The 26,126-nt window shown below is 46.9% G+C and overlaps 1 long non-coding RNA gene across 1 annotated transcript in view; it reads right to left on the bottom strand.

Annotated features, from left to right (window-relative positions):
- LOC143769271 (uncharacterized) overlaps nt 1–25,880 on the bottom strand; it is a 50,599-nt gene extending 24,719 nt beyond the window's left edge. The window contains exons 1-2 of the long non-coding RNA XR_013214318.1: nt 25,838–25,880; nt 25,214–25,316 (exon numbers count right to left, since the gene is read on the bottom strand). This is a non-coding gene — a long non-coding RNA (uncharacterized LOC143769271). The remainder of the gene's footprint in view (nt 1–25,213; nt 25,317–25,837) is intronic.
- Nucleotides 25,881–26,126: the final 246 nt, after the last annotated feature.

The raw sequence follows: 26,126 nt of genomic DNA, 5'->3' as shown, positions 1-26,126 counted from the left end.
TGGCCCCCTCAAGCCAGTGACGCCACTCCTCAAAAGCCCACTTCATGGCCAAAAGCTCCCGATTCCCAATATCATAATTCCGCTCGGCGGGCGAAAATTTACGGGAAAAAAAGGCACAAGGTCTCATCACGGAGCAGTCGGAACTTCTCTGCGACAACACCGCCCCAGCTCCGATTTCAGAAGCGTCGACCTCAACCTGAAAAGGAAGAGCAACATCAGGCTGACGCAACACTGGGGCGGAAGAAAAGCGGCGCTTGAGCTCCCGAAAGGCCTCCACAGCATCAGGGGACCAATCAGCAACATCAGCACCCTTCTTAGTCAAATCAGTCAATGGTTTTACAACATCAGAAAAACCAGCAATAAATCGACGATAAAAGTTAGCAAAGCCCAAAAATTTCTGAAGACTCTTAAGAGAAGAGGGTTGCGTCCAATCACCAATAGCCTGAACCTTGACAGGATCCATCTCGATGGAAGAGGGGGAAAAAATGTATCCCAAGAAGGAAATCTTTTGAACCCCAAAAACACACTTAGAACCCTTCACACACAAGGAATTAGACCGCAAAACCTGAAAAACCCTCCTGACCTGCTGGACATGAGAGTCCCAGTCATCCGAAAAAATCAAAATATCATCCAGATACACAATCATAAATTTATCCAAATAATCGCGGAAAATGTCATGCATAAAGGACTGGAAGACTGAAGGGGCATTTGAAAGACCAAAAGGCATCACCAAATACTCAAAATGGCCCTCGGGCGTATTAAATGCGGTTTTCCACTCATCCCCCTGCTTGATTCGCACCAAATTATACGCCCCACGGAGATCAATCTTAGAGAACCACTTGGCCCCCTTTATACGAGCAAACAAATCAGTAAGCAGTGGTAACGGATATTGATATTTAACCGTGATTTTATTCAAAAGTCGATAATCAATACACGGCCTCAAAGAGCCGTCTTTCTTAGACACAAAGAAAAAACCGGCTCCTAAGGGAGATGACGAAGGACGAATATGTCCCTTTTCCAAGGACTCCTTTATATATTCTCGCATAGCCGCGTGTTCAGGCACAGACAGATTAAATAAACGACCCTTAGGGTATTTACTACCCGGGATCAAGTCTATGGCACAATCGCACTCCCGGTGCGGAGGTAGTGAACCAACCTTGGGTTCTTCAAAAACGTCACGAAAGTCAGACAAGAATTCAGGAATCTCAGAGGGAATAGATGATGAAATGGAAACCAAAGGTACGTCCCCATGAGTTCCTTTACATCCCCAGCTTAACACAGACATAGCTCTCCAGTCGAGGACTGGGTTATGAGATTGCAGCCATGGCAATCCCAGCACCAAAACATCATGTAGATTATACAGCACCAGAAAGCGAATAACCTCCTGGTGATCCGGATTAACACGCATAGTCACTTGTGTCCAGTATTGTGGTTTATTACTAGCCAATGGGGTGGAGTCAATCCCTTTCAGAGGTATCGGAGCCTCCAATGGCTCCAAATCATACCCACAGCGTTTGGCAAAGGACCAATCCATAAGACTCAAAGCAGCGCCAGAGTCGACATAGGCGTCCGCGGTAATAGATGACAAAGAACAAATCAGGGTCACAGATAGAATAAACTTAGACTGTAAAGTGCTAATTGAAACAGACTTGTCAGGCTTCTTAGTACGCTTAAAGCATGCTGATATAACATGAGTTGAATCACCACAATAGAAGCACAACCCATTTTTTCGTCTAAAATTCTGCCGCTCGCTTCTGGACAGAATTCTATCACATTGCATATTTTCTGGCGTTTTCTCAGTAGACACCGCCAAATGGTGCACAGGTTTGCGCTCCCGCAGACGCCTATCGATCTGAATAGCCATCGTCATGGACTCATTCAGACTCGCAGGCACAGGGAACCCCACCATAACATCCTTAATGGCATCAGAGAGACCTTCTCTGAAAATCGCCGCCAGGGCGCACTCATTCCACTGAGTAAGCACAGACCATTTGCGGAATTTTTGGCAGTATATTTCAGCTTCATCTTGCCCCTGAGACAAGGACATCAAGGCCTTTTCCGCCTGAAGCTCTAAATGAGGTTCCTCATAAAGCAACCCCAAGGCCAGAAAAAACGTATCCACATTGAGCAACGCAGGATCCCCTGGTGCCAATGCAAAAGCCCAGTCCTGAGGGTCGCCCCGGAGCAAGGAAATTACAATCCTGACCTGCTGTGCAGGGTCTCCGGCAGAGCGAGACTTCAGGGACAAAAACAATTTGCAATTATTTTTAAAATTTTGAAAGTGAGATCTATTCCCCGAGAAGAATTCAGGCAAAGGAATTCTAGGCTCAGACATAGGTGCATGAACAACAAAATCTTGCAAATTTTGTACCTTTGTGGCGAGACTATTCAAACCTGTAGCTACACTCTGAAGATCCATTTGAAACAGGTGAACACAGAGCACACTCAGAACTAGAGGGAAAAAAAAAAAAAAAAAAAAAAAATTGTAGCAGACTTCTTTTTTCTCTCCTTTCTCAGCCAGTAATTTAACCCTTTTTTGGGCCGGTCAAACTGTCATGATTCTCAATGGCGAGAGAACATAGCCCAGCATATATGAGAACTAGCTCTTGGAAGATGGAAACTATACTGACCATGAACTAAACCTGCCGCACAACTAGAAGTGGCCGGGTAGCATGCCTACGTTTTTTATCCCTAGATGCCCAGCGCCAGCCGGAGAACTACCTAATCCTAGCAGAGGAAAAGACAGTCCTGGCTCACCTCTAGAGAAATTTTCCCAAAAGGCAGACAGAGGCCCCCACATATATTGGCGGTGATTTTAGATGAAATGACAAACGTAGTATGAAAATAGGTTTAGCAAAATCGAGGTCCGCTTACTAGATAGCATGAAGACAGAAAGGGCACTTTCATGGTCAGCAGAAAACCCTATCAAAACACCATCCAGAAATTACTTTAAGACTCTAGCATTAACTCATAACACCAGAGTGGCAATTTCCGCTCACAAGAGCTTTCCAGACACAGTAACGAAACAGCAGCTGTGAACAGGAACAAAATGCAAAAACACACAAGGACAAAAGTCCAACTTAGCTAGGAGTTGTCTAGTAGCAGGAACATGCACAGAAGGCTTCTGATTACATTGTTGACCGGCATGAAACTGACAGAGGAGCAAGGTTATATAGCGACTCCCACATCCTGATAGGAGCAGGTGAACAGAGGGGATGATGCACACAAGTACAATTCCACAAGTGGCCACCGGGGGAGCCCAGAATCCAATTTCACAACACCAGCCTGTTTTTAAAGGCTATTATCTCTGCTACTTTAATGCAGTGGCCAGATATAAGCAGGGAAAAGGAGGGCCACCGCCTTGTGATTGCCTCCCAGGCTGAAAAGTGCCAGCCAGCCCCTGTCTGGATACCACCATACACATTAGAAGACCAGCTGTTCCCATTAAGATCAGTTTGGGCAGGTTTGACAGATGTTTGTCTAATTTGCATGGTCACGTCAAGACCTTGCATCACCCATTTATGAATACTACATAACCATCATGTAGTATCATGATGGTGGCAAAACACCCTGCTACTGAGGGTTGGGATGGAGAGAATGCGGACAATGATGTAGGGTTGTAAGGTTTTGTTTGGCCAAAGGTAATTTGGAAACCCTGAACACTGGTGAAACACCTGATGTAATGATGATGTCTTCCCTCACACTATTAGTATTGGTTCCTTTGGGTCCGACCTCAGCAGTCTGCAATGTAGTGTGGCAGAGAGGGACGAGCAAGGAAGGAGGAGAGGCCATTATAGTTAATAAGAGAACGTCTTTTACTGAAGTAGAAGTTGAGAAGACAACATATAACTGGCTTCAGACTGGATGGCATTCACACTTGGATTTTCCAGAGTTTTCATACAGAAAGGCTGCATCTGCATTCTTCCTACAGGCTCTACGCTAGGGACGGGCTGCACCTCAATGGGGAAGGTGCAGCTGTGCTGGGGGAGAAAATGGTTAGAAGGTTGGAGGAGTGTTTAAACTAGGGATTGGGGGGGAGGGTATTCATTTTATAGGAGGGGAAGATAGTGCAGATAGAGACCTGGGCACAAATAAGGAAGTTGGGGGTGGCGGTGGCATGGGGGGTGGGGTTAGAACAGTTAGTAATTTAAGAAAGAATAGAGGTACAGAGAGTAACATCAAGTGCATGTATACTAATGCCAGAAGCCTCGCCAACAAAATGGATGAATTAGAACTAATGTTGATGGAGCATAATTATGACATGGTGGGGATATCTGAGACGTGGCTGGATGAGAGCCATGACTGGGCTGTTAACTTGCAGGGCTATAGCCTGTTCAGAAATGACCGTACAGATAAGCGAGGGGGAGGGGTGTGTCTGTATGTAAAATCGACCTTAAAACCCATCCTGCGTGATAATATAGGTGAATCTAATGAAAATGTAGAGTCCCTGTGGGTGGAGATAAGGGGAGGGGGAAAAAATAATAAATTACTGATAGGGATTTGTTATAAATCTCCAAAAATAATGGAAGCAATGGAGAATATCCTCGTAAAGCAAATAGATGAAGCTGCGACTCAAGGAGAAGTCATTATTATGGGGGACTTCAACTACCCTGAAATAGATTGGGGAACAGAAACCTGCAGTTCCAGCAAAGGTAATCGGTTTTTGACAACTATGAGAGACAATTACCTTTCACAACTGGTTCAGGACCCAACAAGGAGGGGGGCACTGCTAGACCTAATATTAACCAACAGGCCAGACCGCATATCAAATATAAGGGTTGGGGGTCACTTGGGGAATAGTGATCACAAAATAATAAGTTTTCATGTAACCTTTAATAAGATGGGTAGTAGGGGGGTGACAAGGACACTAAACTTCAGGAGGGCAAATTTCCAATGGATGAGAGAGGATCTTGGTGCAATTAACTGGGACGATATCCTGAGACATAAAAATACACAAAGAAAATGGGAGACGTTTATTAGCATCCTGGATAGGACCTGTGCACAGTATATACCGTATGGGAATAAACATACTAGAAATAGGAGGAAACCTATATGGCTAAATAGAGCTGTAAGGGGCGCAATAAGGGACAAAAAGAAAGCATTTAGAGAATTAAAGGAAGTAGGTAGTGAGGAGGCATTAAATAAATACAGAAAATTAAATAAATTCTGTAAAAAGCAAATCAAGGCAGCAAAGATTGAGACAGAGAGACTCATTGCCAGAGAGAGTAAAAATAATCCCAAAATATTCTTTAACTATATAAATAGTAAGAAACTAAAAAATGACAGTGTTGGCCCCCTTAAAAATAATCTGGGGGAAATGGTGGATGAGGATGAGGAAAAAGCCAATATGCTAAATGACTTTTTTTCATCAGTATTTACAAAAGAAAATCCCATGGCAGACAAAATGACTAGTGATAAAAATTCCCCATTAACCCCTTCATGACCCAGCCTATTTTGGCCTTAATGACCTTGCCGTTTTTTGAAATTCTGACCAGTGTCCCTTTATGAGGTAATAACTCAGGAACGCTTCAACGGATCCTAGCGATTCTGAGACTGTTTTTTCGTGACATATTGGGCTTCATGTTAGTGGTAAATTTAGGTAGATAATTTCTGAGTTTATTTGTGAAAAAAACGGAAATTTTGTAAAAAATTTGAAAATTTCGCAATTTTCACATTTTGAATTTTTATTCTGTTAAACCAGAGAGTTATGTGACACAAAATAGTTAATAAATAACGTTTCCCACATGTCTACTTTACATCAGCACAATTTTGGAAACAATTTTTTTTTTTGCTAGGAAGTTATAAGGGTTAAAATTTGACCAGTGATTTCTAATTTTTACAACAAAATTTACAAAACCATTTTTTTTAGGGACCACCTCACATTTGAAGTCATTTTGAGGGTTCTATATGGCTGAAAATACCCAAAAGTGACACCATTCTAAAAACTGCACCCCTCAAGGTGCTCAAAACCACATTCAAGAAGTTTATTAACCCTTCAGGTGTTTCACAGCAGCAGAAGCAACATGGAAATAAAAAATGAACATTTAACTTTTTAGTCACAAAAATGATCTTTTAGCAACAATTTTTTTATTTTCCCAAGGATAAAAGGAGAAACTGGACCAGGAACGTTGTTGTCCAATTTGTCCTGAGTACGCTGATACCTCATATGTGGGGGTAAACCACTGTTTGGGCGCACGGCAGGGCTCGGAAGGGAAGGAGCGCCATTTGACTTTTTGAATGAAAAATTGGCTCCAATCTTTAGCGGACACCATGTCGCGTTTGGAGAGCCCCCGTGTGCCTAAACATTGGAGCTCCCCCACAAGTGACCACATTTTGGAAACTAGACCCCCCAAGGAACTTATCTAGAAGCATAGTGAGCACTTTAAACCCCCAGGTGCTTCACAAATTGATCCGTAAAAATGAAAAAGTACTTTTTTTTCACAAAAAAATTATTTTAGCCTCAATTTTTTCATTTTCACATGGGCAACAGGATAAAATGGATCCTAAATTTTGTTGGGCAATTTCTCCTGAGTACACCAATACCTCACATGGGGGGGTAAACCACTGTTTGGGCACATGGTAAGGCTCGGAAGGGATGGAGCGCCATTTGACTTTTTGAATGAAAAATTATCTCCATCGTTAGCGGACACCATGCCGCGTTTGGAAAGCCCCTGTGTGCCTAAACATTGGAGCTCCTCCACAAGTGACCCCATTTTGGAAACTAGACCCCCCAAGGAACTCATCTAGAGGCATAGTGAGCACTTTAAACCCCCAGGTGCTTCACAAATTGATCCGCAAAAATGAAAAAGTACTTTTTTTTCACACAAAATTTCTTTTAGCCTCAATTTTTTCATTTTCACATGGGCAACAGGATAAAATGGAACCTAAAATTTGTTGGGCAATTTCTCCAGAGTATGCTGATACCTCATATGTGGGGGTAAACCACTGTTTGGGTGCACGGCAAGGCTCGGAAGGGGAGGCGTGCCATTTGACTTTTTGAATGGAAAATTAGCTCCAATCGTTAGCGGACACCATGTCGCGTTTGGAGAGCTCCTGTGTGCCTAAACATTGGAGCTCCCCTACAAGTGACCCCATTTTGGAAACTAGACCCCCCAAGGAACTTATCTAGATGCATAGTGAGCACTTATAACCCCCAGGTGCTTCACAGAAGTTTATAACGCAGAGCCGTGAAAATAAAAAAATAATTTTTCTTTCCTCAAAAATGATTTTTAGCCCAGAATTTTTTATTTTCCCAAGGGTAATAGGAGAAATTGGACCCCAAATGTTGTTGTCCAGTTTGTCCTGAGTACGATGATACCCCATATGTGGGGGTAAACCACTGTTTGGGCGCACGGCAGGGCTCGGAAGGGAAGGCACGCCATTTGGCTTTTTGAATGGAAAATTAGCTCCAATCATTAGCGGACACCATGTCGCGTTTGGAGAGCCCCTGTGTGCCTAAACAGTAGGAACTCCCCACAAGTGACTCCATTTTGGAAACTAGACCCCCAAGGGAACTTATCTAGATGTGTGGTGAGCACTTTGAACCCCCAAGTGCTTCACAGAAGTTTATAACGCAGAGCCGTGAAAATAATAAATGTGTTTCCTTTCCTCAAAAATATTTTTTTAGCCCAGAATTTTTTATTTTTGCAAGAGTAACAGGAGAAATTGGACCCCAAAAGTTGTTGTCCAGTTTCTCCTGAGTACGCTGATACCCCATATGTGGGGGTAAACCACTGTTTTGGCACACGTCGGGGTTCGGAAGGGAAGTAGTGACGTTTTGAAATGCAGACTTTGATGGAATGCTCTGCGGGCATCAGGTTGCATTTGCAGAGCCCCTGATGTGCCTAAACAGTAGGAACTCCCCACAAGTGACTCCATTTTGGAAACTAGACCCCCAAGGTAACTTATCTAGATGTGTGGTGAGCACTTTGAACCCCCAAGTGCTTCACAGAAGTTTATAACGCAGAGCCGTGAAAATAATAAATGTGTTTCCTTTCCTCAAAAATATTTTTTTAGCCCAGAATTTTTTATTTTTGCAAGAGTAACAGGAGAAATTGGACCCCAAAAGTTGTTGTCCAGTTTCTCCTGAGTACGCTGATACCCCATATGTGGGGGTAAACCACTGTTTGGGCACATGCCGGGGCTCGGAAGGGAAGTAGTGACGTTTTGGAATGCAGACTTTGATGGAATGGTCTGCGGGCATCATGTTACGTTTGCAGAGCCCCTGATATGCCTAAACAGTAGAAACCCCCCACAAGTGACCCCATTTTGGAATCTAGACCCCCCAAGGAACTTATCTAGATGTGTGGTGAGCACGTTCAACCCCCAAGTGCTTCACAGAAGTTTACAACGCAGAGCCGTGAAAATAAAAAATCATTTTTCTTTCCTCAAAAAAGATGTTTTAGCAAGCAATTTTTTATTTTCACAAGGGTAACAGGAGAATTTGGACCCCAAGATTTGTTGCCCAGTTTGTTGTGAGTATGCTGATACCCCATATGTGGGGGTAAACCACTGTTTGGGCGCACGTCAGGGCTCGGAAGGGAAGTAGTGACATTTGAAATGCAGACTTTGATGGAATGGTCTGCGGGCGTCCCATTGCATTTGCAGAGCCCCTGATGTGCCTAAACAGTAGAAACACCCCACAAGTGACCCCATTTTGGAAACTAGACCCCCGAAGGAACTTATCTAGATGTGTGGTGAGCACTTTCAACCCCCAAGTGCTTCACAGAAGTTTATAACGCAGAGCCGTGAAAATAAAAAATAATTGTTCTTTCCTCAAAAATTATGTTTTAGCAAGTAATTTTTTATTTTTGCAAGGGTAACAGGAGAAATTGGACCCCAACAGTTGTTGCCCAGTTTGTCCTGAGTACGCTGGTACCCCAAATGTGGGGGTAAACCACTGTTTGGGCGCACGTCGGGGCTTGGAAGGGCGGGAGCACCATTTGACTTTTTGAACGCAAGATTGGCTGGAATCAATGGTGGCGCCATGTTGCGTTTGGAGACCCCTGATGTGCCTAAACAGTGGAAACCCCTCTATTCTAACTTCAACACTAACCCCAACACACCCCTAATCCTAATCCCAACTGTAGCCATAACCCTAATCACAACCCTAACCCCAACACACCCCTAACCACAACCGTAACCGCAACACACCCGTAACCCTAATTCCAACCCTAATCCTAACCCTAATCCCAACCGTAACCCTAATCCCAACCCTAACCACAACTGTAACCCCAACACATCCCTAACCCTATCCGTAACCCTAACCACAAGCCTAATCTTAACCCTATTTCAAACCCTAGCCCTAATTCCAACCCTAACTCTAATTCCAACCCTAACCCTAAGGCTATGTGCCCACGTTGCGGATTCGTGTGAGATTTTTCCGCACGATTTTTGAAAAATCTGCAGGTAAAAGGCACTGCGTTTTACCTGCGGATTTACAGCAGATTTCCAGTGTTTTTTTGTGCGGATTTCACCTGCGGATTCCTATTGAGGAACAGGTGTAAAATGCTGCGGAATCCGCACAAAGAATTGACATGCTGCGGAAAATACAACGCAGCGTTTCTGCACGGAATTTTCCGCACCATGGGCACAGCGGATTTGGTTTTCCTTAGGTGTACATGGTACTGTAAACCTGATGGAAAACTGCTTCGAATTCGCAGCGGCCAATCCGCTGCGGATCCGCGGCCAATCCGCTGCGGATCCGCGGCCAATCCGCTGCGGATCCGCGGCCAATCCGCTGCCGATCCGCTGCGGATCCGCGGCCAATCCGCTGCGGATCCGCTGCCAATCCGCTGCGGATCCGCTGCCAATCCGCTGCGGATCCGCTGCGGATCCGCTGCCGATCCGCTGCGGATCCGCGGCCGATCCGCTGCGGATCCGCTGCGGATCCGCTGCCGATTCGCGGCCGATCCGCGGCCGATCCGCTGCCGATCCGCTGCGAATCCGCGGCCGATCCGCTGCGGATCCACGGCCAATCCGCTGCCGATCCGCTGCAGATCCGCGGCCAATCCGCTGCGGATCCGCTGCCAATCCGCTGCGGATCCGCTGCCAATCCGCTGCGGATCCGCGGCCGATCCGCTGCGGATCCGCGGCCGATCCGCTGCGGATCCGCTGCCGATCCGCTGCGGATCCGCTGGGTATCCGCTGCCGATCCGCGGCCGATCCGCTGCGGATCCGCTGTGTATCCGCTGCGGATCCGCGGCCGATCCGCTGCGGATCCGCGGCCAAATCCGCACTGTGTGCACATGCCATAACCCTAACCCTACCCCTAACCCTAACCCTACCCCTAGTTCTAGTTCTAACCCTAGTTCTAACCCTAACCCTAGTGGAAAAAAATATATATATATATTTTCTTTATTTTATTATTGTCCCTACCTATGGGGGTGATAAAGGGGGGGGTTTATTTATTATTTTTTTATTTTGATCGCTGTGATAGAACCTACCACAGCGATCAAAATGTACTTTGCCGGCCGGCAGATGCGGCGGGCGCACTGCGCATGCGCCCGCCATTTTGGAAGATGGCGGCGCCCAGGGAGAAGACGGACCGACTTCGGGAGGCTCGGTAAGTATGAGGGGGTGGTGGGGGGGTGGATCGGAGCACAGGGGGGGGGATCGGAGGACCGGGGGAGCGGACAGGAGCACGGGGGAGCGGACAGGAGCACGGGGGAGCGGACAGGGGGACGGAGGGGGGTACCGGAGAGAACGGAGGACTGGGGAGGAGATCGGGGGCGGTGGGGGGGGGGCAGAACATGATTTCCAGCCATGGCAGATGCTATTGCAGCATCGGCCATGGCTGGATTGCAATATTTCACCATTTTCATAGGTGAAATATTGCAAATTGCTCTGATTGGCTGTTGCACTTTCAACAGCCAATCAGAGCGATCGTAGCCACGTGGGGGCAAAGCCACCCCCCCTGGGCTGAAGTACAACTCCCCCTCTCCCTGCAGATCGGGTAAAATAGGAGTTAACCCTTTCACCCGATCTGCAGGGATGCGATCATTCCATGACGCCACATAGGCGTCATGGGTCGGATTGGCACCGACTTTCATGACGCCTACGTGGCGTCAAAGGTCGGGAAGGGGTTAAATGTCACCTGCTTAACCCAGCAGGAAGTACAGCGGCGTCTAAAAGTAACTAAAATTGACAAATCTCCGGGCCCGGATGGGATACACCCCCGAGTACTGCAGGAACTAAGTACAGTCATTTATAGACCATTATTTTTAATCTTTAAAGACTCCATAATAACAGGGTCTGTACCACAGGACTGGCGTATAGCAAATGTGGTGCCAATATTCAAAAAAGGGGCAAAAACTGAACTCGGTAATTATAGGCCAGTAAGCTTAACCTCTACTGTGGGTAAAATCCTGGAGGGCATTCTAAGGGATACTATACTGGAGTATCTGAAGAGGAATAACCTTATGACCCAGTATCAGCACGGGTTTACTCCTAGGGACCGTTCATGTCAGACTAATTTGATCAGCTTCTATGAAGAGGTAAGTTCCGGACTGGACCAAGGGAACCCAGTGGACGTAGTGTATATGGACTTTTCCAAAGCTTTTGATACGGTGCCACACAAAAGGTTGTTACATAAAATGAGAGTAATGGGGATAGGGGAAAATATGTGTAAGTGGGTTGAGAGCTGGCTCAGGGATAGGAAACAAAGGGTGGTTATTAATGGAGCACACTCGGACTGGGTTGCGGTTAGCAGTGGGGTACCACAGGGGTCAGTATTGGGCCCTCTTCTTTTTAACATATTTATTAATGACCTTGTAGGGGGCATTCAGAGTAGAATTTCAATATTTGCAGATGACACTAAACTCTGCAGGGTAATCAATACAGGGAAGGACAATTTTATATTACAGGATGATTTATGTAAACTAGAAGCTTGGGCTGATAAATGGCAAATGAGCTTTAATGGGGATAAATGTAAGGTCATGCACTTGGGTAGAAGTAATAAGATGTACAGTCATATGAAAAAGTTTGGGCACCCCTATTAATCTTAAGCTTAATGTTTTATAAAAATTGTTTTTTTTTGCAACAGCTATTTCAGTTTCATATATCTAATAACTGTTGGACACAGTAATGTTTCTGCCTTGAAATGAGGTTTATTGTACTAACAGAAAATGTGCAATCTGCATTCAAACAAAATTTGACAGGTGCATAAGTATGGGCACCCTTATCATTTTCTTGTTTTAAATACTCCTACCTACTTTTTACCGACTTACTAAAGCACTTTTTTTGGTTTTGTAACCTCATTGAGCTTTGAACTTCATAGCTAGGTGTATGCAATCATGAGAAAAGCTACTTAAAGTGGCCACTTGCAAGTTGTTCTCCTGTTTGAATCTCCTCTGAAGAGTGGCATCATGGGCTCCTCAAAACAACTGTCAAATGATCTGAAAACAAAAATTATTCAACATAGTTGTTCAGGGGAAGGATACAAAAAGCTGTCTCAGAGGTTTAACCTGTCAATTTCCACTGTGAGGAACATAGTAAGGAAATGGAAGAACACAGGTACAGTTCTTGTTAAGGCCAGAAGTGGCAGGCCAAGAAAAACATCAGAAAGGCAGAGAAGAAGAATGGTGAGATCAGTCAAGGACAATCCTCAGACCACCTCCAGAGAGCTGCAGCATCAACTTGCTGCAGATGGTGTCACTGTGCATCGGTCAACTATACAACGCACTTTGCACAAGGAGAAGCTGTATGGGAGAGTGCAAGCACGCCACAAACAGAGTCGGCTGAGGTATGCAAAAGCACATTTGGAGAAGCCAATTTCTTTTTGGAAGAAGGTCCTGTGGACTGATGAAACCAAGATTGAGTTGTTTGGTAATACAAAAAGGCGTTATGCATGGCGGCAAAAAAAACACAGTGCGTTGTATAGTTGACCCATGCACAGTGACACCATCTGCAGCAAGTTGATGCTGCAGCTCTCTGGAGGTGGTCTGAGGATTGTCCTTGACTGATCTCACCATTCTTCTTCTCTGCCTTTCTGATGTTTTTCTTGGCCTGCCACTTCTGGCCTTAACAAGAACTGTACCTGTGTTCTTCCATTTCCTTACTATGTTCCTCACAGTGGAAATTGACAGGTTAAATCTCTGAGGCAGCTTTTTGTATCCTTCCCCTGAACAACTATGTTGAATAATCTTTGTTTTCAGATCATTTGATAGTTGTTTTGAGGAGCCCATGATGCCACTCTTCAGAGGAGATTCAAACAGGAGAACAACTTGCAAGTGGCCACTGTAAGTAGCTTTTCTCATGATTGCATACACCTGGTTATGAAGTTCAAAGCTCAATGAGGTTACAAAACCAAAAAAAGTGCTTTAGTAAGTCGGTAAAAAGTAGGTAGGAGTATTTAAAACAAGAAAATGATAAGGGTGCCCATACTTATGCACCTGTCAAATTTTGTTTGAATGCAGATTGCACATTTTCTGTTAGTACAATAAACCTCATTTCAAGGCAGAAACATTACCGTGTCCAACAGTTATTAGATATATGAAACTGAAATAGCTGTTGCAAAAAAAACAATTTTTATAAAACATTAAGCTTAAGATTAATAGGGGTGCCCAAACTTTTTCATATGACTGTATAACTATGTGCTTAATTCTAAAACTCTGGGCAAAACCGTCAATGAAAAAGACCTGGGTATATGGGTGGATGACAAACTCATATTCAGTGGCCAGTGTCAGGCAGCTGCTACAAAGGCAAATAAAATAATGGGATGTATTAAAAGAGGCATAGATGCTCATGAGGAGAACATAATTTTACCTCTATACAAGTCACTAGTTCGACCACACTTAGAATACTGTGCACAGTTCTGGTCTCCAGTGTATAAGAAAGACATAGCTGAACTGGAGCGGGTGCAGAGAAGAGTGACCAAGGTTATTAGAGGACTGGGGGGTCTGCAATACCAAGATAGGTTATTACACTTGGGGCTATTTAGTTTGGAAAAACGAAGACTAAGGGGTGATCTTATTTTAATGTATAAATATATGAGGGGACAGTACAAAGACCTTTCTGGTGATCTTTTTAATCATAGACCTGAGACAGGGACAAGGGGGCATCCTCTACGTCTGGAGGAAAGAAGGTTTAAGCATAATAACAGACGCGGATTCTTTACTGTAAGAGCAGTGAGACTATGGAACTCTCTGCCGTATGATGTTGTAATGAGTGATTCATTAATTAAATTTAAGAGGGGACTGGATACCTTTCTGGAAAAGTATAATGTTACAGGGTATATACACTAGATTCCTTGATAAGGCGTTGATCCAGGGAACTAGTCTGATTGCCGTATGTGGAGTCGGGAAGGAATTTTTTTCCCTATGGTGGAGTTACTCTTTGCCACATGGGGTTTTTTTGCCTTCCCCTGGATCAACATGTTAGGGCATGTTAGGTTAGGCTATGGGTTGAACTAGATGGACTTACAGTCTTCCTTCAACCTTAATAACTATGTAACTATGTAACTATGAAGTAGAAGTTGAGAAGACAACATATAACTGGCTTCAGACTGGATGGCATTCACACTTGGATTTTCCAGAGTTTTCATACAGAAAGGCTGCATCTGCATTCTTTCTTGCTGATGCTCACTGTGCTGTAACTACAAGCACTGTGGTCGACTAGGTCTCAACAGACCCTTATATACAGTAGCTGGAGCTCCTCCCTGAGCTGCACACTAATGGATAACTGTTTCCTAACCAAAACTCCTGCTGCTAACAATAGCTTTCACAGTACACTGATAAATCAATGAAGCAGCTTGAACATAACATATTATTTATTATATGACCTTCAGTGGGTACACATCATTCTTCCACTTTCTTACATGGTGAATTGGGAAGGGAGAGAATGCTGCTGTGAGTCTGAGAGGTGTGGAAAGGGGGACAATGCTGCTGTGAATCTGAGAGGGGTGGGCAGGGGGAGAATGCTGCTGTGAGTCTGAGAGGGGTGGGCAGGGGGAGAATGCTGCTGTGAGTCTGAGAGGGGTGGGCAGGGGGAGAATGCTGCTGTGAATCTGAGAGGGGTGGGCAGGGGAGAATACTGCTGTGAGTCTGAGAGGGGTGGGCAGGGGGAGAATGCTGCTGTGAGTCTGAGAGGGGTGGGCAGGGGGAGAATGCTGCTGTGAGTCTGAGAGGGGTGGGCAGGGGGAGAATGCTGCTGTTAATCTGAGAGGGGTGGGCAGGGGGAGAATGCTACTGTGAGTCTGAGAGGGGTGGGCGGGGGGAGAATGCTGCTGTGAGTCTGAGAGGGGTGGAAAGAGGGAGAATGCTGCTGTGAGTCTGAGAGGGGTGGGCGGGGGGGAGAATGCTGCTGTGAGTCTGAGAGGGGTGTGCAGGGGGAGAATGCTGCTGTGAATCTGAGAGGGGTGGGCAGGGGGAGAATGCTACTGTGAGTCTGAGAGGGGTGGGCAGGGGGAGATAGCTGCTGTGAGTCTGAGAGTGGTGGGCAGGGGGAAATTGCTGCGGTGAATCTGAGAGGGGTGGGCAGGGGGAGAATGCTGCTGTGAGTCTGAGATGGGTAGGCAGGGCCAGAATGCTGCTGTGAAAGAGAGGGGTGTGCAGGGGGAGAATGCTGCTGTGAGTCTGATAGAGGTGGGCAGGGGGAGAATGCTGCTGTTAATCTGAGAGGGGTGGGCAGGGGGAGAATGCTGCTGTGAGTCTGAGAGGGGTGGGCAGGGGGAGAATGCTGCTGTGAGTCTGAGAGGGGTGGGCAGGGGGAGAATGCTGCTGTGAGTCTGAGAGGGGTGGACAGGGGGAAAATGCTGCTGTGAATCTGAGAGGGGTTGGCAGGGGGAGAATGCTGCTGTGAGTCTGAGAGGGGTAGGCAGGGGGAGAATGCTGCTGTGAGTGAGAGGGGTGTGCAGGGGGAGAATGCTGCTGTGAGTCTGATAGAGGTGGTCAGGGGGAGAATGCTGCTGTTAATCTGAGAGGGATGGGCAGGGGGAGAATGCTGCTGTGAGTCTGAGAGGGGTGGGCAGGGGGAGAATGCTGCTGTGAGTCTGAGAGGGGTGGGCAGGGGGAGAATGCTGCTGTGAGTCTGAGAGGGGTAGGCAGGGGGAGAATGCTGCTGTGAGTCTGAGAGGGGTGGGCAGGGGAAGAATACTGCTGTGAGTCTGAGAGGGGTGGGCAGGGGAAGAATGCTGCTGTGAGTCTGAGAGGGGTGGGCATGGGGAGAATGCTGCTGTGAGTCTGAGAGGGGTGGGCAGGGGAGAATGCTGCTGTGAGTCTGAGAGGAGTAGGCAGGGGAGAATGTTATGATCCGGTGACCTTGGAGCCGCATGAGACTTTCTCAGGAGTAGGTGGAACCTGTACTGACCGCAAACCCTAAACTGTCACTGCAACTAGAAGTAGCCGTGGGGTGTACCTAACACATCCTAGACACCTCGACACAGCCGGAGGACAAAATACCCCTATAGATGGAAATGGGAATTCTATCTTGCCTCAGAGCAGAACCCCAAAGTATAGGCAGCCCCCCACAAATATTGACTGTGAGTATTAGAGGAAAGACACACGCAGGCAGAAATCAGGATTTAGCAAAAGAGGCCACACTAGCTAAATAGGAAAGGATAGGACAGAATACTAAGCGGTCAGTATTAAAACCCTAAAAATATTCACAGCAGATAATACAAAAATTCCACCATCTAACTAAAGACATGGAATGTATATCTGCATCTCCTGAGAATCCAACTTGACTGAAATATCCAAACACAGTCTAAGCTGGACAAGAAAAAACATTGAATAGTACTGAATTGTAAAGCACACAGCATGTGTGCTGTAGAAACAAAACCAGACACTTATCTTTGCTGATTTGGCAGCAGGGCAGGAGGAACCAGACAGAGATGCAAAACCTCCAAGAACAATGGACAACTGGCAAGGGCTAATGAATCCTGCACACCTAAATATCCCAGTCAGAGCTGCAATCAGCAGGGACACCTGCCCAGGATTGCAACCCAGGGACAACTGCATTACTACCAACAACCACCGGAGGGAACCCAAGAGCAGAATTCACAACAGTACCCCCCCCCTTGAAGAGGGGTCACCGAACCCTCACCAGAGCCCCCAGGCCGATCAGGACGAGCCAGATGAAAGGCATGGACCAAATCAGCAGCATGGACATCAGAGGCAAAAACCCAAGAATTATCCTCCTGGCCATAACCCTGCCATTTAACAAGGTACTGAAGCCTCCGCCTCGAAAAGCGAGAATCCAAAATCTTCTCAACCACATACTCCAACTCCCCATCAACCAACACAGGGGCCGGAGGCTCAGGGAACAACGGGCACCACATATTTCCGCAATAAAGATCTATGGAAGACATTATGGATAGCAAAAGAAGCCGGAAGGGCCAATCGAAAAGACACCGGATTAATAATCTCAGAAATCCTATAAGGACCAATAAAGCGAGGCTTAAACTTAGGGGAAGAAACCTTCATAGGAACATGACGGGAAGACAACCAGACCAAATCCCCAACCGAAGCCGGGAACCAACACACCGACGACGGTTAGCAAAACGTTGAGCCTCCTCCTGAGACAATACCAAATTGTCCACCACATGAGCCCAAATCTGCTGCAACCTGTCAACCACAGAATCCACACCAGGACAGTCAGAAGGCTCAACCTGCCCCAAAGAAAAACGAGGATGAAAACCAAAATTACAAAAGAAGGGCGAAACCAAGGTAGCCGAACTAGCCTGATTATTAAGGGCAAACTCGGCCAAAGGCAAGAAAGCCACCCAATCATCCTGATCAGCAGACACAAAGCATCTCAGATAAGTTTCTAAAGTCTGATTAGTTCGCTCGGTCTGGCCATTTGTCTGAGGATGAAATGCGGAAGAAAAAGACAAATCAATGCCCAGCTTAGCACAAAAGGCCCGCCAAAACCGACAAACAAACTGGGACCCTCTGTCGGACACAATATTCTCCGAAATACCATGCAAACGAACCACATGCTGAAAAAACAACGGAACCAAATCAGAAGAGGAAGGCAATTTAGGCAAAGGCACCAAATGGACCATCTTAGAGAACCGGTCACAAACAACCCAGATGACAGACATCTTCTGGGAAACCGGAAGATCAGAAATAAAATCCATAGAAATATGCGTCCAAGGCCTCTCAGGGACCGGCAAAGGCAAAAGCAACCCACTAGCACGGGAACAACAAGGCTTGGCCCACGCACAAGTCCCACAGGACTGCACAAAAGAACGCACATCACGCGACAAAGAAGGCCACCAAAAGGACCTACCAACCAAATCTCTGGTACCAAAAATACCAGGATGGCCAGCCAACACAGAACAATGAACCTCAGAAATCACTCTACTAGTCCATCTATCAGGAACAAACAGTTTCCCCACTGGACAGCGGTCAGGTTTGTCAGCCTGAAATTCATGAAGAACCCGTCGTAAATCAGGGGAAATGGCAGAAAGGACCACCCCTTCTTTCAGAATGCCGACCGGTTCAAGGACCTCAGGAGAATCAGGCAAAAAACTCCTAGAGAGGGCATCAGCCTTAATATTCTTAGAACCCGGAAGATACGAGACCACGAAATCAAAACGGGAAAAAAACAAGGACCATCGAGCCTGTCTAGGATTCAGCCGCCTGGCAGACTCGAGGTAAAACAGATTTTTATGATCGGTCAAGACCACAATACGGTGCTTAGCTCCCTCGAGCCAATGTCGCCACTCCTCAAACGCCCACTTCATAGCCAACAACTCCCAATTGCCGACATCATAATTGCGTTCAGCGGGCGAAAACTTACGGGAAAAGAAGGCACACGGATTCATCAAGGAACCAACAGGATCCCTCTGAGACAAAACGGCCCCTGCCCCAATCTCAGAAGCGTCAACCTCAACCTGAAACGAAAGAGAAACATCTGGTTGACGCAACACCGGGGCAGAAGTAAATCGGCGTTTAAGCTCCTGAATGGCAGAGACAGCCGCAGAGGACCAATTCGTCACATCTGCGCCTTTCTTCGTCAAATCGGTCAAGGGTTTAACCACACTGGAGAAGTTAGCAATGAAACGGCGATAAAAATTAGCAAAGCCCAAAAATTTCTGAAGGCTCTTCACAGATGTGGGTTGAATCCAATCATGAATGGCCTGAACCTTAACAAGATCCATCTCTATAGATGAGGGAGAAAAAATAAAGCCCAAAAAAGAAACCTTCTGCACTCCAAAGAGACACTTAGACCCCTTCACAAACAAAGCATTATCACGAAGGATCTGAACTACCATCCTGACCTGTTCCACATGAGACTCCCAATCATCGGAAAAAATTAAAATGTCATCCAAATATACAATCATGAATTTATCAAGATAAGTCCGGAAGATGTCGTGCATGAAGGACTGAAAAACAGATGGAGCATTAGAGAGCCCGAATGGCATCACAAGGTATTCAAAATGGCCTTCGGGCGTATTAAACGCAGTTTTCCATTCATCACCCTGCTTAATACGAACAAGATTATATGCCCCCCGAAGGTCAATCTTAGTAAACCAACTAGCCCCCTTAATCCTAGCAAACAAATCGGAAAGCAGAGGTAAAGGGTATTGAAACTTGACCGTGATCTTATTCAAGAGGCGATAATCAATACAGGGTCTCAAGGAGCCATCCTTCTTAGCAACAAAAAAAAAACCTGCTCCCAACGGTGAAGAAGATGGCCGAATATGTCCTTTCTCCAAAGACTCCTTAACATAACTCCGCATGGCGGTATGTTCAGGCACAGACAGGTTAAAATGTCGGCCTTTAGGAAACTTACAGCCTGGAATCAAGTCAATCGCACAATCACAGTCCCTATGCGGTGGAAGGGAACTGGACTTGGGCTCATCGAATACATCCTGAAAATCAGACGAAAAATCTCTGGAATTTCAGAAGTGGAAGAAGAGGAGATTGACATCAAAGGAACATCATTACGAACCCCCTTACATCCTCAACTAGTCACAGAAATAGACTTCCAATCCAACACAGGATTATGTGCCTGCAACACGGAAAACCCAGCAGATAGCATCATGTAAATTATGCAACACCAGAAATCGACAATCTTCCTGATGGGCTGGCGCCATGCACATGGTCACCTGTGTCCAGAACTGGGGCTTATTTTTAGCCAAAGGTGTAGCATCAATGCCCCTTAAAGGAATAGGGTTCTGCAAAGACTGCAAGGGAAAACCACAACGCCTGGCAAACTCAAAGTCCATTAAGTTCAAGGCGGCGCCTGAATCCACAAACGCCATGACAGAAAATGATGATAGTGAGCAGATCAAGGACACAGATAATAAAAATTTAGGTTGTACAGTACTGATGGTAATTGAACTAGCGATCCTCTTTGTACGCCTAGGACAGACTGAAATGACATGAGAAGCATCGCCACAATAAAAACACAACCTATTCTGACGTCTGAATCCCTGTTGTTCCGTTCTAGACAGAATCCTATCACACTGCATTGACTCAGGCATCTGCTCTGAGGACAACACCACAGCGCGCACAGTTCTGCGCTCCCGCAAACGCCGATCAATCTGAATGGCCAGAGACATAGAATCACTCAGACCGAAAGGCGTGGGAAACCCCACCATAACATCTTTAATGGATTCAGAAAGACCCTTTCTGAAAATTGCCCCCAAAGCATCATCATTCCATTTAGTCAACACAGACCATTTTCTAAATTTCTGACAATACAATTCTGCCGCTTCTTGACCCTGAGACAGGACCAACAAGGTCTTCTCCGCTTGATCCACAGAATTTGGTTCATCATATAATAATCCTAAAGCCTGAAAAAAGGCATCTACATTAAGCAAGGCCGGATTCCCAGATTCCAGGGAAAATGCCCAATCCTGAGGATCACCACGCAGCAGGGAGATGACAATTTTAACCTGCTGAATGGAATCACCAGAGGATCGAGGTCTCAGAGCAAAAAACAGTTTACAGTTGTTTTTAAAACTCAAAAATTTGGACCTGTCCCCAAAAAACAAATCAGGAGTAGGAATCTTAGGCTCTAAAACTGGAGTCTGAACAATATAATCAGAAATACCCTGTACCCTAGCAGCAAGCTGGTCTACACGAGAAACTAATCCCTGAACATCCATGCTAGCACAAGACTCCTCAGCCACCCAGAGAAAAAGAGGGAAGAAAAGACAAAGCAGGCTACAGAAAAAAATGGCTCTTTCTTCCCTTCTTCTGAGATGCATTTAACTCATTGTTGGCCAGTTGTACTGTTATGATCCGGTGACCTTGGAGCCGCATGAGACTTTCTCAGGAGTAGGTGGAACCTGTACTGTCCGCAAACCCTAAACTGTCACCGCAACTAGAAGTAGCCGTGGGGTGTACCTAACACATCCTAGACACCTCGACACAGCCAGAGGACAAAATACCCCTATAGATGGAAATGGGAATTCTATCTTGCCTCAGAGCAGAACCCCAAAGGATAGGCAGCCCCCCACAAATATTGACTGTGAGTATTAGAGGAAAGACACACGCAGGCAGAAATCAGGATTTAGAAAAAGAGGCCACACTAGCTAAATAGGAAAGGATAGGACAGAATACTAAGCGGTCAGTATTAAAACCCTAAAAATATCCACAGCAGATAATACAAAAATTCCACCATCTAACTAAAGACATGGAATGTATATCTGCATCTCCTGAGAATCCAACTTGACTGAAATATCCAAACACAGTCTAAGCTGGACAAGAAAAAACATTGAATAGTACTGAATTGTAAAGCACACAGCATGTGTGCTGTAGAAACAAAACCAGACACTTATCTTTGCAGATTTGGCAGCAGGGCAGGAGGAACCAGACAGAGATGCAAAACCTCCAAGAACAATGGACAACTGGCAGGGGCTAATGAATCCTGCACACCTAAATATCCCAGTCAGAGCTGCAATCAGCAGGGACACCTGCCCAGGATTGCAACCCAGGGACAACTGCATTACTACCAACAGCCACCGGAGGGAACCCAAGAGCAGAATTCACAACAGGAGAATACTGCTGTGAGTCTGAGGGGGTGGGCAGGGGGGGAATGCTGCTGTGAGTCTGAGAGAGGTGGGCAGGGGGGAATGCTGCTGTGAGTCTGAGAGGGGTGGGCAGGGGGGGAATGCTGCTGTGAGTCTGAGAGAGGTGGGCAGGGGGGAATGCTGCTGTGAGTCTGAGAGGGGTGGGCAGGGGGAGAATGCTGCTGTGAGTCTGAGAGTGGTGGGCAGGGGGAAATTGCTGCGGTGAATCTGAGAGGGGTGGGCGGGGGAGAATGCTGCTGTGAGTCTGAGAGGGGTAGGCAGGGCGAGAATGCTGCTGTGAGTGAGAGGGGTGTGCAGGGGGAGAATGCTGCTGTGAGTCTGATAGAGGTGGGCAGGGGGAGAATGCTGCTGTTAATCTGAGAGGGGTGGGCAGGGGGAGAATGCTGCTGTGAGTCTGAGAGGGGTGGGCAGGGGGAGAATGCTGCTGTGAGTCTGAGAGGGGTAGGCAGGGGAGAATGCTGCTGTGAGTCTGAGAGGGGTGGGCAGGGGGAGAATGCTGCTGTGAGTCTGAGAGGGGTGGGCAGGGGGGGATGCTGCTGTGTGTCTGAGAGGGGTGGGCAGGGGGAGAATGCTGCTGTGAGTCTGAGAGGGGTAGGCAGGGGGAGAATGCTGCTGTGAGTCTGAGAGGGGTGGGCAGGGGGAGAATACTGCTGTGAGTCTGAGAGGGGTGGGCAGTGGAAGAATGCTGCTGTGAGTCTGAGAGGGGTGGGCATGGGGAGAATGTTGCTGTGAGTCTGAGAGGGGTGGGCAAGGGGAGAATGCTGCTGTGAGTCTGAGAGGGGTAGGCAGGGGGAGAATGCTGCTGTGAGTCTGTGAGGGGTGGGCAGGGGGAGAATACTGCTGTGAGTCTGAGAGGGGTGGGCAGGGGAAGAATGCTGCTGTGAGTCTGAGAGGGGTGGGCATGGGGAGAATGCTGCTGTGAGTCTGAGAGGGGTAGGCAGGGGGAGAATGCTGCTGTGAGTCTGAGAGGGGTGGGCAGGGGGAGAATGCTGCTGTGAGTCTGAGAGGGGTAGGCAGGGGGAGAATGCTGCTGTGAGTGAGAGGGGTGGGCAGGGGAGAATGCTGCTGTGAGTCTGATAGAGGTGGGCAGGGGGAGAATGCTGCTTTTAATCTGAGAGTGGTGGGCAGAGGGAGAATGCTGCTGTGAGTCTGAGAGAAGTAGGCAGGGGAGAATACTGCTGTGAGTCTGAGGGGGGTGGGCAGGGGGAGAATGCTGCTGTGAGTCTGAGAGGGGAGGGCATGGGGAGAATGCTGCTGTGAGTCTGAGAAGGGTGGGCAGGGGGAGAATGCTGCTGTGAATCTGAGAGGGGTGGGCAGGGGGAGAATGCTACTGTGAATCTGAGAGGGGTGGGCAGGGGGAGAATGCTGCTGTGAGTCTGAGAGGGGTAGGCAGGGGGAGAATGCTGCTGTGAGTCTGAGATGGGTGGACAGGGGGAGACTGCTGCTGTGAGTCTGAGAGGGGTGGGCAGGGGGAGTATGCTGCTGTTCATCTGAGAGGGGTGGGCAGGGGGAGAATGCTGCTGTGAGTCTGAGAGGGGTGGACAGGGGGAGAATGCTGCTGTGAGTCTGAGAGGGGTGGAAAGGGGGAGAATGCTATGGGGATTCAGGAAGGGTGATGATTCTGCTGTGAGTTGAGAGGGGGTGGGAAGGTGGAGAATGCTGCTATGATATGGTGATTTGGGGAGGGTATTAAAGGTAACCTGTCACCCCCAAAATCGAAGATGAGCTAAGCCCACCAGCATCAGTGGCTTATCTACATATTTCTGTAATGCTGTAGATAAGCCCCCGATGTATCCTGAAAGATGAGAAAAAGAGGTTAGATTATACTCACCCAGGGGCGGTCCCACTGAGGTCCGGGTCCGATGGGCGTCATGGTCTGGTCCGGGGCCTGCCATCTTCTTACGATGACGTCCTCTTCTTGTCTTCACGCAGTGGCTCCGGCGCAGGCATACTTTGTCTGCCCTGTTGAGAGCAGAGCAAAGTACTGCAGTGTGCAGGCGCCGGGAATGGTCAGAGAGGCCCGGCGCCTGCGCACTGCAGTACTTTGCTCTGCTCTAAACAGGGCAGACAAAGTGTGCCTGTGCCGGAACCGCAGCGTGAAGACAAGAAGAGGACGTAACCTATGAAGATAGGAGGCCCCGTCTCTGACCGCGACGCCCATCGGATCGGACTGCCCGCCCGCTCTCCCAGGTGAGTATAATCTAACCTCTTTTTCTCATCTTTCAGGTTACATTGGGGGCTTATCTACAGCTTTACAGAATGCTGTAGATAAGCCCCTGATGCCGGTGGGCTTAGCTCATCTTCGATTTTGGGGGTGACAGGTTCCCTTTAAAGAGGGAGAATACAGCCGTGATTCAGGAAGACAATAGGAAGGGAGAGAATTCTTGAGTGATTTGCGGGGGTAGGAAGGTATAGAATGCTGTAGTAATTTGTGTGTGTTGGGGGATAGGGTGTAGAAGGCTGCAGTAATTTGAGGGGGTAGGAAGGTGTAGAATGCTGCAGTGATTTGTGAAGGGTAGGAAGGTGTAGAATGCTGCAGTAATTTGAGAGGGTAGGAAGATGTAGAATGCTGCAGTAATTTGAAGGGGTAGGAAGGTGTAGAATGCTGCAGTGATTTGTGGGGGGGTAGGAAGGTGTAGAATGCTGCTGTTATTTGTGCGGGTAGGAAGCTTAATTCAGCAGATGTGTGCACAATGGGTCATCCTCCACAAGCAAGAAAAAGTGACCTAAATTGAGAAAATTGTGTAAATGTTTGATTTCCTATCCATGTTCGTAGAATGAGCAGAACACAGTCACATGACCACGATGGGGTGAATCTACAGACTTTCCCACGACCTAATCTCCATTGTAAGGTCTTCCCAGGTTCTGATGTGATTTTGCTCTGTATCCAAACCCGACGTTTACCCTCTTGGGGTTAAGCAAGCATCGGATGATGATATATGTACATTTCCTCACTCCCCGTCATGCAAATTCTGCGGATTTCATTTTCTTTGAGATTGCTGCATTGTCACAAAAGATGAGCGGCCCTTCCAATATTTTCTTTGGCTCGGCTTCCCAGCCACTAGCCCAGAGCTCTAGAAATTTCTCACTGCTTTCGGTAAGTATGTGACGCTGGGCCCAGTCGGATTAATGGTCGGATTAGAGGAAAGGTACGTGTGATTTACACATCCATTCCATGTAATTGGGGTGAGAGAACTGGCCGGTGTCCAGCCTGAGCAATGCTCTTACCTTGCCCATGGCATGTAGACAATTCTTACAATGCTCCGAGCCAGAGCTGTGCACCTTCAATACGACCAAAGAAACTCGTCTGAACTCCCATATTCCCAGGTATCTACAGGCGAAATGAAACATATGAGCTACGCTGGAGGAATTGATTATAGGGGATAAACTGGGATTAATGGGTCTACAATCTCAGAGATCAATAGTAAATGAGATTCTTATTCCTTGTGGGGTAAATCAATAAATCTTGAATATTAAGAATATGCTGCATGTAGAGGAGAATAATGGATATTTTAGGTCCTGCACCAATCGTTATTGGCTACATATAGGGGGGCGCCCTGGTCAAAATTGTACACCGTTTAGGCTCTCGACGTGGTTTAGCACAGTGCTAACAAACTCCCATTGCTTGGTCAAGGTCACTTCATAGGATGGTGGGGCAATTCTTGCCTTATGTTATAATGTCAGGGCAACTATTGAGACACCAAGCCTCGATTAGGACCTAACTACTTATTTGACAAGCTACCATCTCATCAATTAAAATTTTACTAAGAAGAGCATGCATTTAGATGTACAAAGTACAAACATAATGTGAGGGTGGCAACTCGCAGGCCTGCTCAATGCCACCCTACTCACTGTTGTCACCGCACGTCGTCTACTCGCATCAGGTCAGTTCACAAAGGCAGGCTGTTTCCTACAGCACTACTCCACACAGCTACTACAGCATGGTGTTTCCATCTAGCCTTAGGGTTGTGACTGGTTTCTGCAAGAATTTAACCCTGCTGTGTCCAGAAGAGATTGGCTTCCCTGGCCTATGCCGTGCTAGCAGGGCGTTTAACAGGCTGCTTCTCCTAACACTCACTGTCCGAACATTTATTGCTGCCCTGTTAGTTCACTTTTCTTCTAACTTTTTTCTTCGTTGATG

The sequence above is a fragment of the Ranitomeya variabilis genome, chromosome 4 (assembly GCF_051348905.1).
Source record: "Ranitomeya variabilis isolate aRanVar5 chromosome 4, aRanVar5.hap1, whole genome shotgun sequence".
Taxonomy (NCBI): domain Eukaryota; kingdom Metazoa; phylum Chordata; class Amphibia; order Anura; family Dendrobatidae; genus Ranitomeya; species Ranitomeya variabilis.
The sequence above is the reverse complement of the archived record's forward strand: the minus strand, read 5'-3'. Positions and strand labels throughout refer to the sequence as shown.